The sequence below is a fragment of the Pantherophis guttatus genome, chromosome 2 (assembly GCF_059756535.1).
Source record: "Pantherophis guttatus breed Tessera chromosome 2, ASM5975653v1, whole genome shotgun sequence".
In the NCBI taxonomy this organism is placed as follows: Eukaryota; Metazoa; Chordata; class Lepidosauria; order Squamata; family Colubridae; genus Pantherophis; species Pantherophis guttatus.
Window position 1 is genome coordinate 100,611,929 of NC_142064.1, and position 19,309 is coordinate 100,631,237.

Below are 19,309 nucleotides of genomic sequence, written 5' to 3' on the forward strand. Positions count from 1 at the left end.
GGTACATCTAATTAAGCTATATATATTAAATTATGCAATTTTACCACAGCTATGGTTTATGTTTTTCTATAAACCATTAAACCATTATTAATACGTATGACTAATAATGGGGGAAATCTTCAAATTATAGAGGATTATCTAGTTTAATGGTATTAAAATGGGGTAACTAAACCATACATAAGGATCCTTGTGGGCCACACATTGACTTAGAAAACCACATGTTTATCTATTTCTTTGGGTGAGTTCCCATTCCTTGCCCCAGCTCCTGCCTACCTAGCAATTTGAAAGCATGCAAATACGAGTAGATAAATAGATATCACTTCAGTGGGTCACTGGCCACATGACCATGGAAATGTTTTCGGACAATGCTGACTCCCTCGGCCAAGAAAGAAGTCGTGTCCCCTAAAGTCGGATATGACTGGATAGGGGGAAACTTTATCTTTACCTTTTGTCTAATAATCCATCAACACATTAAAATAAGATAGGAATAAGATGTAACTAATTCATAAATAAGAAATATTATTATGAATTTGGCTGTTCTTTTTAATATTTATGCATATTTATATTTATTTATTACATATATACAGGAAACTTATAGATAGGAACTAGTTATAGATAAAAAGAAGCATATACCTTTATGTTTTAATACAAAATTCAAAAATTGTTATAAAACATATCACAAGACAATTCCAAGTTAATTTAATATTGTTTGTTAGAAAATTGGCTTCTCTTGCCACAAAGTATTTTATCCAAAACATTATTCAGAAATGTAGATGGATTCACCCCTCTCTTTCATTTCTCTGAACTTATGTAAACTTTTAAATTATCATTAATTTAAAAACTAATAGAGATTGCAATGTACATAGCCTTTAGCAGAATGCCATTAAGCAAATGATACACATATACATACATAAAGTGATCTCGCATTCTCTATTAACAAATATTGTGATACAAGTACAGCGCACTTTTGAACACCAAGGAAAAATTTAACTGTTTTTGAACAATTTGCTGAATTGTATATTGTTATAATTAATTGAGTATTCTTTAAATGTCTGCTTCAGCATGTACATAACAATCTTCACAGAAATGTATAGGATGCCAAAAATATCTCTGACCTTACAATAGCATTTATTAAAGTCCTTATTAAAGCCCTTATTAAAGCAAAAAAAAAAAAGGAGCCATGGTGATGCAGTGGTTAGAATACAGTATGGCAAGCAAACTCTGCCCACTGTCCGAAGTTCAATCCTAATGGAGTTCAAGGTTGATTCAGCCTTCCATCTTTCTGAGGTCAGTAAAATGAGGACCCAGATTGTTGGGGTTAATATGCTGACATTGCCCAGAAAGTTCTGTAAAGCGCTTTGGATTGGTATATAAGTCTAAATGCTATTGCTATTGCTATTGCTATTGCTATTTCTTCTGTGCCACTATTAAAGGGAAGAAGAAGTCATGTTGACTAGCCTTTCATGCAGATGTTCAGTACAAAGCAAGCAGCCCTGCAGAGTCAAGGGAGATTTCTCAGTATGAGTGTTTATTATTTTGTAGATGATGGATGGAAAGTTTGGTTTTTTTTAAAGTTCAGCTAGTTCAGAATAGGAACCAGAAATATATACTATGTCAGCTGATCAACTCATTTTGCATACTTTATGCATGTTCCATAATGTGTAAATCAAAAAAAAAAAAAGTCTCCCAATAGCATTATAAACAAAAAGGTGGATAAGGTCAGGTCAAAACACACTCTATACTTGGAACAATGTTTGCCTCAGTAATAATAGTGTTTTTTTTCCACCTGAACATCCTTGGTTGACCCAAAGGCATTTTCCATGCTAAATCTTTTAATGTCATTGGTTTTATTTTGAGAAACATCACTAGCTGCTTTTATTCAGCCGACCTTCTTCCACCCCCAATATGACCAATTACAAACCTACCATTGTAGGCCACCCAATTGGAAGAATGGAAGAATTAAGAAGAACAGAACTACAAAGCACCAGAAGGCAAGACAAGAAACAATGGATGGAAACTAATCAAGGAGAGAAGCAACCTAGAACTAAGGAGAAATTCCCTGACAGTTAGAACAATTAATCAGTGGAACAACTTGCTTCCAGAAGTTGTGAATGCTCCAACACTGGAAATTTTTAAAAAGAGATTGGACCATCATCTGTCTGAAATGGTATAGGGTTGGACTAGAAGACCATCAAGGTCCCTTCCAACTCTATTTTGAATTGAACTTCACATGAGAATATTACCTAAAACCTCATAGGAAATCAGTGTCTTCTAAACACCATTTTGGGTGGAATGATTGGACATCAATGGTGCAGATACCATTGGTGGGGCTCAGTATGTTTCTTCTGACAAAAAAAGGTCTAAGCCACATTTTCACAAATGTGGAGACAATGAGTACGAATGGATATCATTCCTTCTTGAAATTTCATATTACTTCCAATCATTTGCCCCAAGTGATGGGTTCCTATACAGAGAGCAAAACATATGAGGTGTTTCCAGTTAGTAAGAAAAAAAGCAAGTCTGGTAGCATTTCTCAGAGAGATTGAACATGCCACTGAAAGCCCTGAAGCAATACTTGAGGTAACATTTTTCCCCAAAGGAAGCCCATTTCAATAAGATCAGCAACATTTACCGGTATGGCTTTGCACATCCTTATTGTATCCTTCAGCACTGTTAAAAAGGATATTGAAAGCTGAAGACTAAGAGGAAATCCAGTGTAGCTAATTAACTGACAGGTTCAAGGACAATTGGACAGAAAAATGGGGCTACTTAAGAGAATTGTATGCTGCTGTTATGTTGCACCAAAGTACTCACTCTGAAAGATAATAATTTCTAAAATGTTAAAGAAATTAATATCCTATATCTGTGCATGTTATCATTAGTTGAGCAACAGCTAGGTGAGTTTTCAAATTTATGGGGAGATAAAGAATTCAAACTGGCAATATTTGACTATCAGTTGGGGGATTATCTAAAGACTCACAATCCCAAGAGGTTCAGTGTGGATCTAAGGTGCATTCAACCAAGTATTGGCCATGAACAAAGCTTGCCTGGAAAGCTTAGTTATTAGTAATAAACAAGATGAAACTAATAGATCAGTTCAATTTTATCCTGAAAATATTCCTAGATATTTATTTAACTGAAAAAAGTGAAGGAAGAAAGTTTGTACAGTGATACAGTACAGATAGCAATGTTCTAATATTTGAGGGACTGCCACAAAGAAGAGGAGGTCAAATAGTCAAACTATTTTCCAAAGCACCAGAAAGCAAAACAGGAAACAGTGGATGGAAACTAGTCAAAGAGAGAAGCAACCTAAAGCTAAGGATAAATTTCTTGACAGTGAGAACAATCAACCAGTGGAACAACTTGCCTTCAGAAGTTGTGGGTGCTTCATCACTGGAGGCTTTTAAGAAGAGACTTAAGAAGAGCAGTTTGTCTAAAATGGTATAGGGCAGGGATCTCCAACCGTAGCAACTTTAAGACTTGTGGACTTTCTATCCCAGTGGCTCTTCTGTCATCAATAAATAAGAGGGATCGGCATTCCATATTGATTTGGGGTTTCTATCCCCCCCCCTTTTAAAAAACACTTCTGCACATGCATATTCTATAGCTCTACCAACGTTGTTTGTGTTTGTTTGGCCCTGAAAATTGTTTGGCTTTTAATATCAAATTTAAATGCAATTGTTTTCAAGGGTAGAATTTGTATGAAAGCTTTCAACATTGCAGTCATTTCACTAGGGGATGTGCATTTAAATTTAAAACTATTATCTAGCCATAACATCAGGCAGAGCCTTATATGTTTTCATTCAATTATGAAATATGAATTTCGAAGCTCAGAAAGTGTTACTCTATGAACCTTCTGAAAAGATGACATTCTGGAGAAATTGCTGTTTCTTACGTATAATAGTGGGCTCCTTTTTCCATCTAAAATAACTCCCCAGAATAGAGGTTGAAATAGTGTTCAGCACCTTTGGAAACAGCCTTTCTAAGCCGAAACTGAAACATATCTACATCCAAATAATGAGGGTGAACTAATTGGCACCCAAAAAACATTTGGCCTTGTGGGAAAAGTGCATTAATTCTTTATTATATATGTAGGGAAGTTTGGAGGCCAAAGGACTAGGAAGCACTCACTGAAAATATTGTTTGCTCCCTTCTCTACTAAATTTGAGCCTTCCAGGATTTCTATTGCTGCTATTGGCTAGTTAGAACATAAAATAACAGAGTTGGAAGTTCTCATTCACCCTTGCCATCATCATGGAAATCACTGCTTCTCAAGCACTCCTTTTTGGTCATACTGGTCTCTCGGTATATCGCTGTAAATTGGACGTACAGCAATTTGGCAAACCTACCAGGAACCCAGTTCTAAGTCCTGTAACAGAGAAGCTTCATTCCGCTCCCTTCTGTGGCATGTTTCCTGCTAGGAAGACAGTTTAGATCCCCATCTTTCTGACTTTGCAGAGAGACTCATCCTCTGTGCCACAGGAAAAAATACTGCCCCTTCCACAACCTACAACTACAAGGTGAAAGTTGAACATATCCAGGGAAAAAAGCAGATGTATACCTAATTGAAATGCAGGCTTACGATTGCACTTTTATTAAGTATTTGAATGTGAACATATAACACTTATAAAATATGAGTGTAAACCAATGTTCACGTCTCCAAAAGAGAAAAGATGGAATAGGTGCACTTATGACATGTGATTGTGCCTTTATGCATGCTCACAACATATTCTCCAGTGCATAAGCTTGTGCTCAACTTGTTTATGCCTTCACTGTTATATTTTACTCCTTCTGCTGATGTTTTATTATGATGCCTTCAGAAAGACCAAAACTGTTGCACATGTATATGTATAATTTGCCAGCCTCGACGAATTCATCTGGTAGCAATATTTGGAAAATTTAAGAGAAAGTGACCCAGCTGTCTCTTTGAAGAAAAATGTTGTTTTGCTTGCCAGCATTCAATAGAGGATTTTATGTACTGTAAACCTCAGGTGGATGGATGTGAGAAGACTGGGTTTGGAGCTGTTTCACTGATAAAATAGCTCATTAAAAAAAAAGTTTGATTTTCTGGAATTGTTAATATTTATTATAATATTTAATATTAATATTTGTTAACATCTTGCTCCATGGAACCACAGAGAGAGCTTACTTTCAGAACTTCCACTCTGGATTTCAGGGCCATTTTGGGGGAATTAATGCTTTGATCAAATCAGAGGGGTGGATATAGGACACAAGTTCATGCTCTCCTTCCAGGTTGAATGAGCAAATGCCTGAGCATATCCCGTAAAACAGTATAGCTGTCTGGTGCACTGAAGCACAGAGCCATTAAAGAGTGAAATGTTATCACTTTCTTCATCAGATCGCTGCCCATATCAAGCTCATTAGCAGAAAGTGCAAGGAGACAGGCAAGGTAGGAGCTCATTCCCAGAAGGGGCCTGCAGACCTTCAGGCAAGAAGGAGCAAGTGGAGGGAAGAAGGAAATTGGAATGAAAGATCATAATCAGCGAGGTGGCTGTGCTCAGAATTGGCTCCTCATTGAACAGGAGGGAGTTGGGCCAAGAAAGGGTCTTTCCACTGTCCAGAGAAGAAGGGCAAAGGAAGGACAACGCTGCTACAAATGAGTCACACACAAGCACCATTCACCTGATCTTCTTCTGCTGTTTGAGTGAGAAGGGTAACTTAAGATGGAGCTCTTACTAATCAGATATTCATATAATGCAGAACTCATACACTCCTCTACCATATTACTACAATGGACTGGTTGCAGCTTTTGTGGAATGCCTGAAAAGCTCTGATTGTTATTGTTGCTTCTGTGGGGGTATCATATACCATTTATGGAGAAATTGCATAATGTTGCAATAATGTTAAATCTTGTGTTTATTGCTTCTTCTATTTTTCTCCACATTGGACAATCTCTCAATTTGTTACATGGGCTTTTTCATTTACTGTTACATACCAGATTGGCTCAAATTAAAGCTCATACATATAACTTAATCCTATAGAACAGAGTTGATCAGATATGCCTACTGAAGCTTGGAAGAGTGAACAGCTAAAATTACTGAAGTATTCTGTCTTCCATCAGCATAATATTTCATTGCACTGTAAGCTGCCCAGAGTTGCTTTTGATGGTGAGATGGGCGTCATATAAATTAAATAAATATATAAGTAAACAAATAAATAAATAATCTTGACATTACTGGTGACAGTGGAGCATTGTTTCAACTTCTAAATTTCTTCTCCCTTTCTAGACTATAAGAGTGTCAACATTAAAAATTTGTATTGAGTGTTGGATGTCAGATAGACTAGTGAAAGATTCTGGTATTGTATGTTTTATCTTGTTTCTTGGCCATTTCCCTAAGGGCTTCAAATCTGGAACTGAAGACTCCCAGAATGTGTCATCCCACATACAGTAGGTAAACCAGACAGGAAACAGGTCTAGATGAACTAATTTTACTTTAGGCTACATTAGCAGAATCCTGCAAATCTGAAGGCACAAACTTCCCACTGCCACTTTTAACTGCTTGATCCATTAGGGCAGGTCCTCCTAACTTCCTTTGTCTGACTATTAAGCCACTGGGGGCTCCTGCCTCTCTTGTCTGATTGTTTCCTAGGCATTTTCCCCCTCTTTCTCCATTCACACATTCAATTAAAGAATGTTAGTCCTGGTGAAACTCCTGCTAGGGCCATTGGCCATCCAAGTATGCCTCAAGATTACATGGATGCAGTAATAAATAGGGAATTATCAGTCATTCATTGCAGTCATTAACCAAAGACTAGTAACAGCATATCATCTGAGTTTGGGGTCTTCTTAGTTTTCTTAGTTGGGAAAGCAGCTAATAATCTGTAAGTGGGAGCAGGGCTCATATGTGAACCCTCACTCATTTGAATAATCTTTTTCTTCAAATCCTGGTCTCAAAAGAGTTTTTTAGCATATACTGTTTGGTATTGTTCCTTGATTTATTATTGTCACTGGAAGTAGAATTGCCCTCCTCATCTCAATTCAACAATCTAATCTAGACCGAGATAAAGTGCCATTTACACCTTCTGTGCTAATCCCTAGTTTGGGCAATATATTATTTTGTTCCTGGGGCTAACTCTGAAGAAGGTGTGGAATCTTCTTATTTTAAATTAGAACTATCAAGTTAATTATCAGGGCTAGCCAATAAGATGTCTTAATGTCTAAATGACATAATCTTCAAGAACATTCACTCTATTTACAAACCCACTTCCAAGGAGTTTTATGTATATATTGTATCTGTATATGTATCTGTTGCAATATTATCTTCAGATTCTCTCCTTTTGGTGCCCTTAAATTACCTTACTGACATGGAACAGCTTATTGGAAAGAATGCATACGTCTATGCCATGACTCTTGATGTAAGAGACGTGCAAAAATGATTCAGCAATGAAAAAAATATGTATCTTCATATCAGTCCCTATCCATTCAGCCTGCAACAGCATATATGTCGTTAAAGTCTGTAAATGGACATTATGGAGATAGGTATAGTATGTATAGAAGTCAAAACTGCGCAAATAGCTCTGTACTTCCTCATCTTTTCTCTCATCAACTAGTCAAGGTAGGCCAGATTGAGCAAAAAGCAACTGGCTTAAGATCATCCAGTGAGCTTCAGGATTAATAAAGGATTTGAATCAAGATTTTCCAGATGTACAGGTAGTCCTCACATAACAACCAGATTTTTTTACAAATGTTCAAAATTACAACACCCAGGGAACAGGTGCTTTAATCCTAGCCCCAAATAGCACCCCCAGCCATAAAAAATGTCATACCCTGCCCTCTCAAGATCATGTGACTACTTGTCGACAGGTTAGCTTTATGACCTGTTTTGGTATTCCACAGTCAGGTGACTGCAATTCACATTCATTTGAACTCCCTTTCAAATGAATGGGTTCACTTAACGACTTCAGCATTCATTTAACAATCATGGCATTCACTTAATGACCAATACTAAACATACTGGAGAACCGCTTAGAGAGGGCTATAAAAGCACTATGAAGCGGTATATAAGTCTAAGTGCTATTGGTATTGCCACTGGAAAGCTACTTCATGTGAGTTCCTCGACCTATGACCACAATGACTTACAACTGTAATTCTAGGCTCAGTTACGGTTGTAAGTTAAGGACTGCCTGTATTGTGATTTTCACTTGTGGCAGCTATTCAAAAAATGTCCTTGTCAGAGGTGGGATGTTTCTGGAAGGTAAAAAAGGACAAAACATACCAGGACATTATTTGCAATTGACACCAAAGTTACCACCAAAGTGTACAGGAAGAATAGCACAAAATAATTATAAACTATGATGGATGCAACAGCCTGAAGCAATACAACTGTTTCCATGTCACCAAGTGCACGATGAGGTCTTTGCGTCCATTCCTCCTGAGGCAAGCAGTCCCTCACATTTCTTTGTGTTGCATATTATTGAAGAGTTACATATTCTGTACTATTTTAATGCCTGCCGTGAGCCTTTTATGCCTCACCAAACATGTTGCCTTCTCCTTGTTGCCTTCAAGAGAGAACTTGGCTTTCTCCAGGCCATTTCAACATTAATGGGTTCCTTAAAGAAGGTTGAGTGGCTGTTTGATAGCCATGCCTCATTTATTTTATTTTGGAAATGTCCAATGTCCACATCCCTACTGAACACTCATCTAAATAATGATTTGAGGGATAAGAATGGTTATCCCTCAAATCATTATCTAGATTATCTGGAACTATGTAGTTTTAAAATACAACATAATAATACACACTCACACCTTCATGATTCAAGTAGCTAATGATCTGCCATGGTCAATTCAAGTTTTAATGCCTCTCTTCCTTCCTCTTACTACTTCTGGATCACCTCCATGTGCTTCTTTTCTTGAAAATTTTCATATCTGGGGATATTGACTCCTATAGAGGATTGTCCTTACTTCTTGTTGCCCTATTTCACTTAAATGATATTTTTCCTGATTTTTAGATTATTCCAAATCCTCTTTTTACATCTGTGTTTCAATTTGTTTAGTGCAATGGTGAATGCATCAGGCTAGAAACAAGGGGACCATGAGTTCAGAATGGGACAACTTGCCACAGACAACTTGCTGTGGCCAACTCATTATGGCCAGCTCACCACAACCAACTTGAAATGGCCATCTCACCATGGCCAACTCACTGCAGGACACCTCACCATGGCCAACTTGCTGTGGGACAACTCACTGTAGGACAATATAACAATTCTATTTAATTATTTAAAATAAATTTTAAAACATTTTAATTTTTGCCATTCACGTTTCATTCTATCCCTCCTTTTTTATTTTTTTTAATGATTCTATTCTACTATTTCTTTGATATAGTGTAACTCTTGCCCCATAGTGAATTGTCCTGTGGCAAGCTAGCTGTGGCGAGTTGTCCCACAGCAAGTTGGCCACAGCAAGTTGGCCATGACAAGTTGGCCATGGAGAATTGTTGTAGACCCCCATGAGTTCTAGTCCTGTTTTAGGCACAAAGTCAGCAGAGTGACCTTGGGCAAGTCCCTCTCTCTCAACTAGCTACTCTATGCATTCGAGGAGGTGAGCTACATTATGGAAGCTTAGGCATTAAAAAAAGTTTGTTAGTTGGAATCTGCTACCAGATTCATGATTTTTTATTACCATAGATGAATTGAGTGTCTCCTACTACAATGTGTTCAGGACTTATTTAGAAAATATTGCTATTTCCTGCCTAATAGTTTTCAGCTGCACTAATAAAACTCTGGCCCTTCCAAATTGGCAAATCAGAGGGCTGTGAATAATTCTATGTTGTTGCTTCACTATTTATCAGTGCTATTCCTCCAGAATCATGCCATTATTTTAATATTTAATGTTGGCATTTATTGTTTGTTCCTGGAAAGGCTGCCTTAAGATTTTATGTCTTAAAATAATCCTGAATTTAAAGTACTTCTCTACCCCTCCAGAGTAAGAGTAGACACACAGAAAAATCAATAAACAAAAATCCTGTTCAATGCCCACTGTCTTTACCTTGTTAATCTAGAATTGCCACCTCTAGCTGAAACCAAAACTCCTTTTTTTTATTCTAGATCAGAAGAAACCTTCTAAAAAAGGACATGGCCAAGACCATAACAAGAAAGAGTTAAACTTCTAGCTATGCTTTACTTCTTCTATAGCTTTTTCTTCCTCAGATATAGTCTTTGCAAAATTGTGAACTCTGTTGACATTTCTTTTCATTTTAGTTGGGCCTTTTCCAGAACTGAGTGTAACATTCAGTGATTTGTTTGATAAAGCATAAGCAGCACTAATGGAATAGCTTTCAGGCAATAATAAGTGCTTGGCTGATCAACAGCAAAAAATGCAAAGTTTAAAATGGATGGCAGGGAGAAAAGTGATAGGGGGCTTATATGCTTTTGAATTTGCTCCTGTGAATCACAAAATAGAGTGATCATCAAGTCAAAACTTATTTAAAAGACCAACATTCAACAACTATAAAAAGATATTCTAAAATATCAAATTATCAACTAACAATTCATTGTAAAAGGGAAGAAGCAGGTGGCTTCTTTGATATTGATCTTTGAAGCTTTCTTAAAGGTTTTTGAAAAGTGGTCACACAAGAAAAGAGTAATGGCAATCGGAGTTATTAACAATTGGAGGCATCAAACCAGATCTTGTTGGGTATATAATGGACATTTTAATAAGCAGGCAGATTCTGCTTCTGAGTTTGAACAGAAACAATTCCGGCTTTCATATGTGATGTTTATATATCTACTAAAGTTATTGTCCTAATAGGTGGTGCTTTAACTCAAGCCAAAATAAATAATCTCCAATTAAGAACATATGAGATGTTATAGAACAGTGATGGTGAACCTTTTCAACATGGAGTGCTGAAAAGGGAGCGTGCGCGGGGGTCACCAAGTGCCAAAAAGGAAGCACAATATACCAAGTACCAAAAGGGGGGCACTTCGTGCTTGTGCTTGTCAGGGCCGGTTTCTGCTGTGCATGCCTTCCGGTTACTGCCATGCATGCGCACGCACTGATCACCTGGCCGGCGTGCATGCTCACGCCGGAAAACGGAAGACCATGGTTTCCGGCACTGCTGCATGCACAAAGGCCAGCTGCTCATTGCGCATGCATGCATGCCAGAAACCCAGAAGAGGAATGGGCAACACTGCATGTGCCAGGCGACATGGCTTTGTGTGCCACTTTGGGCACGCATGCCATTGGTTCGCCATCACGGTTATAGAAATACAGTATGTAGGGACAGATCACGAAAAAAGAATAATTGTGCAAGGTCAGCCTCTCTGGGACAGAAGCCAGCTTTTTATCAGTATCTTTACCACCAAAGATATGCTTGGCAGAGGACCCAGATTCAAAAGGTAGCAGCAGAGGCTTAATTGTCATATCTTTGAAAACCTGATTAAGAGAGATCTGTAAGGTAGCCAAGTAGTTCCTCATCTTAATCAGGACTGATAGAATTAGGCAAGTGTTAAATTATAAAGATCCTATTGGCATCCCTATCACTTGGAAAGATATTCCATTGAATCCATGTCCACCTGGGAAATCGGGATATGTAGCAGCAAAATCAAGGAGAGTGCTATTTTCTTGAAAGTATCCCCTTTATGAATAATCATGATATTGTAAATGGTAACCATCAGATTAGCTGATTGTATAATATATTATAAAGTTTTTGAGGTTGCTTCAAGATTCATCCCAAGACAGGTTATTTGGTCTGGTAAAGAACCTTTTGAGAAATATTTTTTTCTCAAATATTTAAATCTGTGGTGGAGAGTCCCATTTTTCACTGTTGTTTAATCCTGAACCGATCTGCAACAATTAAACATTGATTTGCCATTAACACACTCTGAGAGGGGCCAATTAGTACAGGAGATATAGCTATTGTTATTTTTTAGGCCTTCTGTTTGCTGTTTTGACAAGGGAGATTCCTGTAGAATATAGTGTAGTAAGTAGTACGCTGACATGTCCTGGTTGCTCACAACATCTGCCTCTGCCTCTGAAATTGTCTCCCATCATGGGTCAGTCAAGGAACTGAAGGGATTACTTAGAATAAATACATCTGTAACACTTTTTGGCATGCAGTCAAGTTCATTGACCAGCTCATCAATTCTTAGCTGCTTCGAGGATTTTCTTGGACTTTTATGTCTCACATTTAATCGAGTCCTCTTCTTCTTTCTCCCCATTAAGATTAAAAGAAGGTACTCAGATAAAAGAAAACCAAACAAAGCTGGACACACACGTTAATAAGATAAAAACTGGGAATTAAAAAAGTTAAAGTTAAAGAAAGTTAAATAAATGAGTAAAAAGTTAGGGGAGCTAAAAGAAATACATTAACATTAAAAAATGTTGTAGTTTAGAGTGATTTAATAACAAGATAACAGAGTTAGAAAGGACCATAGAACTCTTCTGGTGCAACCCCCTATTCAAGCCTATACCATTCCAGACAAGTGGCTGTCCAGTCTCTTCTTAAAAACCTCCAGTGATGAAGCATCCAAAGCTTCTGAAGGCAAGCCATTCCATTGGTTAATTGTTCTCGCTGTTAGGAAATTTCTCCTTAGTTTTAGGTTGCTTCTCTCCTTGATTAGTTTTCATCCACTGTTTCTTGTCTTGCCTTCTAGTGTTTTAGAAAATAAGTTTGACCCCCCTCTTCTTTGTGGCAGCCTCTCAAAAGTCGTAACAATTCATAACAAAGAATGAATGTATTGAAAAAAAACAACACTTCCCAAAATCCGAGTCTTTCAGAAGAATCTTACTTCTACCATGAGCTTCTTTATATTATAATCAGGCTGGTCTCTTGACCTCGACATTTCTGGTAATGCAAATGCAATTGTATTTTATGCTGTGAAAAGGGCATTGGGGCATTGTTTCCAAGGCATCACTTGTGATAGGCAAGGAAATCATTGTTGTGGCCTGCCAGTGGCCTGCGCAGATTGTGGCTGATCCCAACGATGAGGAGGCTGGTGTGGTGTCGCGCCAGCAGCCTGTGCAGCCGGCACTCGAGTCAGACAGTGAGGAGGCTGAAGAGGATGTGGTGCCAGAGACTCAGCCAGGGCCTTCAGAACCTCCAGAGGCTCCTTCAAGTGAAGAGAGTGAAGTGGAGGAGCCTCTTCTCAATGCTCGAGCACGCAGGGCTGCCAAAAGGCGGGAGTGGCTACTCAGGAGGAGGTCTCCTCGAGAGTAAGGCTTGGGGTTAATTAGCCACTCCCTTAGATTATTTAAGTTCGCACACAGATAGCAAATGTTGCTGGAAACAATGTTTGGTCCTATGCAGAGCATTTTGAGAATGAGTTTTTTGTTACAACTTGGTTTCTGGGCTGATTGCCAACCCTCGTTGGACTTTGTTTAATCTCTGTAATTCATAGCAGGCTGATAAGGACATTTGTGGTTAAAGCCTGCATTTTGAAAGGGGTCTGTTTGTATTAAACAGAGTTTTTGGAGCGCTGTGTGTGTGCTACACTTCTTGGGACCCGTAGCTGGCCAGAACTATCATGCCAGGACATGAAAGGGAAGTCTTTCACTAGGTAAATAAACTATGATTTTCTATCTGTATAGCATAGTGCTCTCATTCACATTCTGAATAAGTAGACATGCCATATTCAAAATAGCCCTTCCCTGTGACCCTAATATGGCTTATGCTTATGGAAAGGTAGGAAATACAGCCACTCCAGCTCTTCAGAAGGCCTTTCAGGATAAAAAGCAGTGGTGAAATTCATTTTTTTTTTACTAGCGGTTCTGTGGGTGTGGCTTGGTGGGTGTGGTGTAGCTTGGTGGGCGTGGCTTGGTGGGCGTGGCAGGGGAAGGATACTGCAAAATCACCATTCCCTCTCCACTCTGGGGCCAGCCAGAGGTGGCATTTGCCAGTTCTCCGAACTGCTCAAAATTTCCGCTACCAGTTCTCCAGAACCTGTCAGAACCTGCTGGATTTCACCCCTGGTAAAATGGTATTTGTTAAGCCAAATACCTATACATTATAGGACTGGATTTTGGACGCCTCACGTAGCAGGCACAGAATCCACTTGATTTCATGAGAAACTGCCAGCATATGAGTTCAACCACAACCGTATCTGATCCCATTCTCTTCTATTGACTAAATCAGCCCAGAATATAAAAAGAAAATATAATTGTTTCAACCTTAATGTACCTTTAAAGCAAATGGCTTCTTATAAAAGTTTATATCTGAATGTAAGTTAGAGAGCTATGTTTATGAAATTCAGCAATATTTCAAACACTGTTGTGTAGTAAGGCCATTGACCATTGTCCCCTTTGCAACCATTGCTCTCTGTTTAACCTGACTGACCCTTCTGAGAAATGTAATACTGATACTTCATAATAATCCTTCGGTGAAGTCGTCTGCAGAGTTCACTTTCCTGAAATTCTTGCTCCGGGAGACTGAAAATTGTTTTGCTGCTGTTTCGTTCCAAAGATGACAGAACCAAATATGTAAAGATGATTTGGAAAATCAGAGGTCAGCTAGTTCTTAACACGGTTAGACTTTTCTACCATATCACCGAGCAACATCTTCAATAGCTCAAGTAAAAGATGTTGAGAAAATAACGTTTTATTTATTCATTCATTCACTTACTTGCTGGGACTTACATGGGACATACTGTATAACCAACCAAGAGAGATTCTGAGCAGCTTGCACTTCCTTCTTTCAAGCGAGAAGAGTAAAATAGTAAAATAAGATACTAAAAGAAGAAACTAACAATAGTAAAAACAAACAAACAAAACCCACAAACCACAACCAAAGACTATTTTAGCCCCAGAGAAATAATAAATATCCAAGCACAACCCAACATTTACCACACTCGGAGTACTAAATTCTTTCTATACCTTTCCTAACTATAAAAGTAATCCCATTACATCTTTGTTTTACATATCCTGAATAAGAAATAGTGTGATCTTGCAACTGAAATTTTCCAATCCCAGTCCATCTCAATTTGTTAGTACCTAAGCTGTCAATTCGTAGTTGTTTCATTTCATCTTTTTACTATGCTGAGCTTTTCCATGTTCACACTTCTTAAGTTCCATGTTCACACTGTAATTCTGTCTTTCCAGATTCTGATTTTCTTTTCCAGTATGGCAACATTAGCAACTTGACACTCCAAAGGTATATCTATATCTAGCTATATCATAAACATCATTAGTACTCAAGAGTTCCCTGGCTCTTCCTCAGTAGCCTGGGGAGTGCCATTCGACTTGAGGAGCCCACCATTCAACCCTCTATCATCAATCATTTTCTATTTTTTATCCACATGGTTTTCTTGATAAAAAATACAGTAGTGGTTTATCACTGCCTTCTCCTGGGCTGTATCAATGATGTTTTTGCCATTTTCACTAAAGTGATCATTTGCCTCCAGCATCTTCCTATATTGCTGCTGTTCAATACAGTTGCCTATTTGCTTTAGCTGAAGAGCTGGGAAGACCTTCACACCTTGAATGACCCTGTTGAGAGTCATGACATACACCCCCAATATTCCTTGCTCATCCCTCCTAGGAACACACATACCACCATGGTGAGGGAGCACTGTATGACCTGGGATTAGGAGGGAATGCTAGTTAATGTCCAAAATAAAAGCAGATTGTTTATCCACCACAGAAAGTTACTCTCTGCAGTTTCAGAAACATGTAACAAAATCTCTTAGATTATCTGTGGTTTTTAGTATTAACCAAGTCACAATCAGACATAATTTCAGTGTTTTATTGGTAATTATGCTGTGCTCTTTCATAAAAAGATTTCCAAAGCAGTTGAGAATTAAAACCAAGTGTCAGCGTTCCAGAAAAACCCCAACTCCAAGTAAAGACACGGAAGCAAGCATTTTCCAAAGTTCTCTTTACTAGAATAGGCAAACTGGCACATCTGGGAAATCCCGAATCTGAAAAGCCCAGGTTTTCCTTCAGTTACTCAAAGCTCCCCAAACCACCCCCTTTCTCCCCAATCAATCACATGCTCCAATCAACGTCCGTTCCATCTCGATCCAGCCCCCCCGACCACTCCTTCTCCAGATGCTGGATGCCCTGACCTTGACCGACAGGAAGAATGCTATTATGTCTACTAACCCCCACTCCTAAATCCCCCCTCCTACTTTCCCACACATGAGGAGGTGGCAGCATTGAAGCTTCCGGCCTAATATGGCTTCCAAAGCTGACACCAAGTGATTAAAACAGCAATCATAATCGTAACACAGACACAGGACCATATGCAACGAATATTGAAACAATTTGAAAGTGTAGAAAACACTACACTAGAGGATAGAAGTGCATTAATCTATGCTGGCAAAAAATCAGGAGGAATATACACTAGCACCTTTTCTGACTAACCAATTTTATTCGAGGCATGGACTTTCTTGAGCGGTAGCTCACTTCTTCAGATGCATCTGATGAGATCTAATGACTCTGCATAAAATTGGTGGTGAAATCTAAAAACTTGGTGGTCAAAACAGGTGCCACCAAACCCTCCTCATTTAAAAGTGTGTTCCAGATTTTTAAAAAATGTAAAACTGTCTCCCACCCTTTTTTTAAAATCCAAAAGCATTTTCAGAAACCTGTAGAAAGAGGAAAAACCAGTGTAAACCTTTCCTATTCATCATCAATCAAACTTTCCTTTCCGAACACCATCCCACTTCTTTCCCACCAGTTGCCTTTCTACTCTTAAGGAGATAATTGGTTCAGGGTAGTGGTCACCATTTTCAACAATAAGAAATATGAAATGCTTTCTATTTATTGTATATGTTGTAATTGCGCTGATACTTCCTGTTCTAAACATTGTATACTATTTATCTCATTCATTTTCCTGGAGAAATCTGGGGACAAAATATACCCCTTTTATCTTCCCCACAGGAGGTCTTTGAAATGTAAGTAATAATTCTGGGGAGATAATATTTTTCAGAATAATGGCATAGAGAGAAAAAGTTAAATTTCTTCAACGTATATCTCATAGTTCCAAAATTGCATACATCTCTCAAGGCTTGCTCTTTATATTAAAAAAAAACTGTGCACTTTGGGGATGTTAATAGCATCAATAATGTATTTACTGTAGCTTGACTGAAGGTCAAAAGGCTCAGTGATATATAGATCCCTTCCTCCTTCATTTTTTTCCTACCAAAAATGTTTCTTCCAGATACTATTTGTCAATGAACTAGGGCAGTGGTTTCCAACCCCTCTGACTCAGCTGACTGGTGGAGGTGGTATGATGGTGATGGTGGGGAAAAGGATGGTTTTTAACACATGTGCATGCACCACTTTTACAAATGCAGCTTGGTGCACGCATGCATGCACACACACACTCAACACTTCGGCGGCCCAGTTCTGAATGAGCTGAGGCCTAGCACCGGACCGGGGGTTGGAGACCCCTGAACCAAAGTACCACATTTGGGCTGCAAAAATCCAGGTGAACACTAAATGGCAGAAAAAATGTTACCTTTTTTTTTTCACAGCTGAAATATCAGAATCCTGCGTGAAACTTCAGAAACATTTTAATCAAGAGAGTCTTCCTTCCCTAACCCTAATCCCAACCCACCAGTACAATCCACCAGCAATTAGTATTCAGTAGTACTCTCCCAGTACTTTTCTAAGATCCTTTAATAAGTTATGAATATGTTCTTTGGGGCTACTGAGTCTCACAAACACAAGGAGTTTATGATTCTGAATATTAAAATGCACATTACAAGAATAGAAATTTTATGCATCTGCATAGAAAATCGTTTTGAATTCTGATCATGTTCTGCGCCTTATGAGTTTTTAAACTTAGAACCATTGGAAGATGAAATGTTTGTCAAGGGTACCCTACTAAAGCTTCTACAGCAGGCATACAAAGCAGAATTATAATTTATAATTTAAAATTCATTGGCCTCTTCAGATCCAGCATACTTTCCAAGCTGTGATCACTGTGCCAGATCACCATCTGGTGGCCATGTGGAGAATAAATGCTATTTTTTTTAAAAAAAAAAATCCCATTGAGCACTGGGAAATTCCCTTTACAAATCCTATTGAAATGAAAAATTTATTGCTACCTAGTTCATTCTGCAAACTGGCATTTCTATAGGAATGAACTGGAGTTATTAGGATGTGTAAAGCAACATAGTTCAGGTAACATGAAAAGCAGAATGAGTATATTTAAATTCCTTATGATTAAAAGGAACACATTTTAAGTTAGGAGAATACATACTTTTTTATTTAGTTATACAAGTAGTCATCAATTTATGACCACAACTGAGTCCAAAATTTCTGTTGTTAAGTAAGACATTTGTTAAGTGAGTTTTACCCCATTTTTACGACCTTTCTTGCCACAGTTGTTAAGTGATCACTGCAGTTGATAAGAAAGCAACCCAGTTGTTAAGTGAATCTGGCTTCCCCATTGACTTTGCTTGTCAGAAGGTCGCAAAAGGTGATCACATGCCCGTGGGACACAGCGGTGGTCATAAATATGAATTAGTTGCCAAGCATCTGAATTTTGATCACATGATCATGGGGATGCTACAAAGGTCACAACTGTGAAAAACAGTCATACGTCACATTTTTCAGTGCCATTGTAACTTTGAGCAGTCACTAAATGCACTGTTGTAAGTCGAGAACTACCTGTATTTACTTAATTATATTTCCAGATCTTATGTGAACTTACTAACCATACCATCATGCAATTTTACAATGTCAATCCAAGAAGTGGTGGTGAAAGAAAGTAGGAAAATTTTCTAATTTTCTTTTTTGCCTGCCTGCCTGCCTGCCTGTAAGTTTTTTTCCCCTTTGGGAGCTTTAAAAAAATAGTTAATTGGGGTTTTTTTTAGTTGTTCTTTTTTTAGACCTAGCCATTTAAAGTTTAGGAAGTTTTAAATTTAGCTGCTTTTATATAAAAATAAAAATAAAATAAAATAAAATATTTGTGCAGCTTTCTGAGATTTTGTGTGTTTCTGTAGTGTTTCACTCTAACTACACAATCACACAAAATCTCACAAAGCTGTATGTGGAATTTTGTGTATATAAAGTGTGAAAGTTGGTTTTTTGGACTTTTTGGGGCTGTGTGAGGTTCCTGCTTGTTGCAGGGGCCATTTTGGATCTAGCACAGCTGCTTTTACATTGTGGGTGAGCCAGTTGTCTTGTGTTGTGCTGTGTGTGTGTATAAAGTGTGAAAGTTGGTTTTTTGGGCTTTTTGGGGCTGTGTGAGGTTCCTGCTTGTTGCAGGGGCCATTTTGGGTCTAGAACAGCTGCTTTTATATTGTGGATGAGCCAGTTGTGTTGTGTTGTGTTGTGTTTTGTAGGTTAAAAAAGGGCAAAGAAGTGACGTCAACTTGGCCACACCCACCTGACCAACAAGCCATA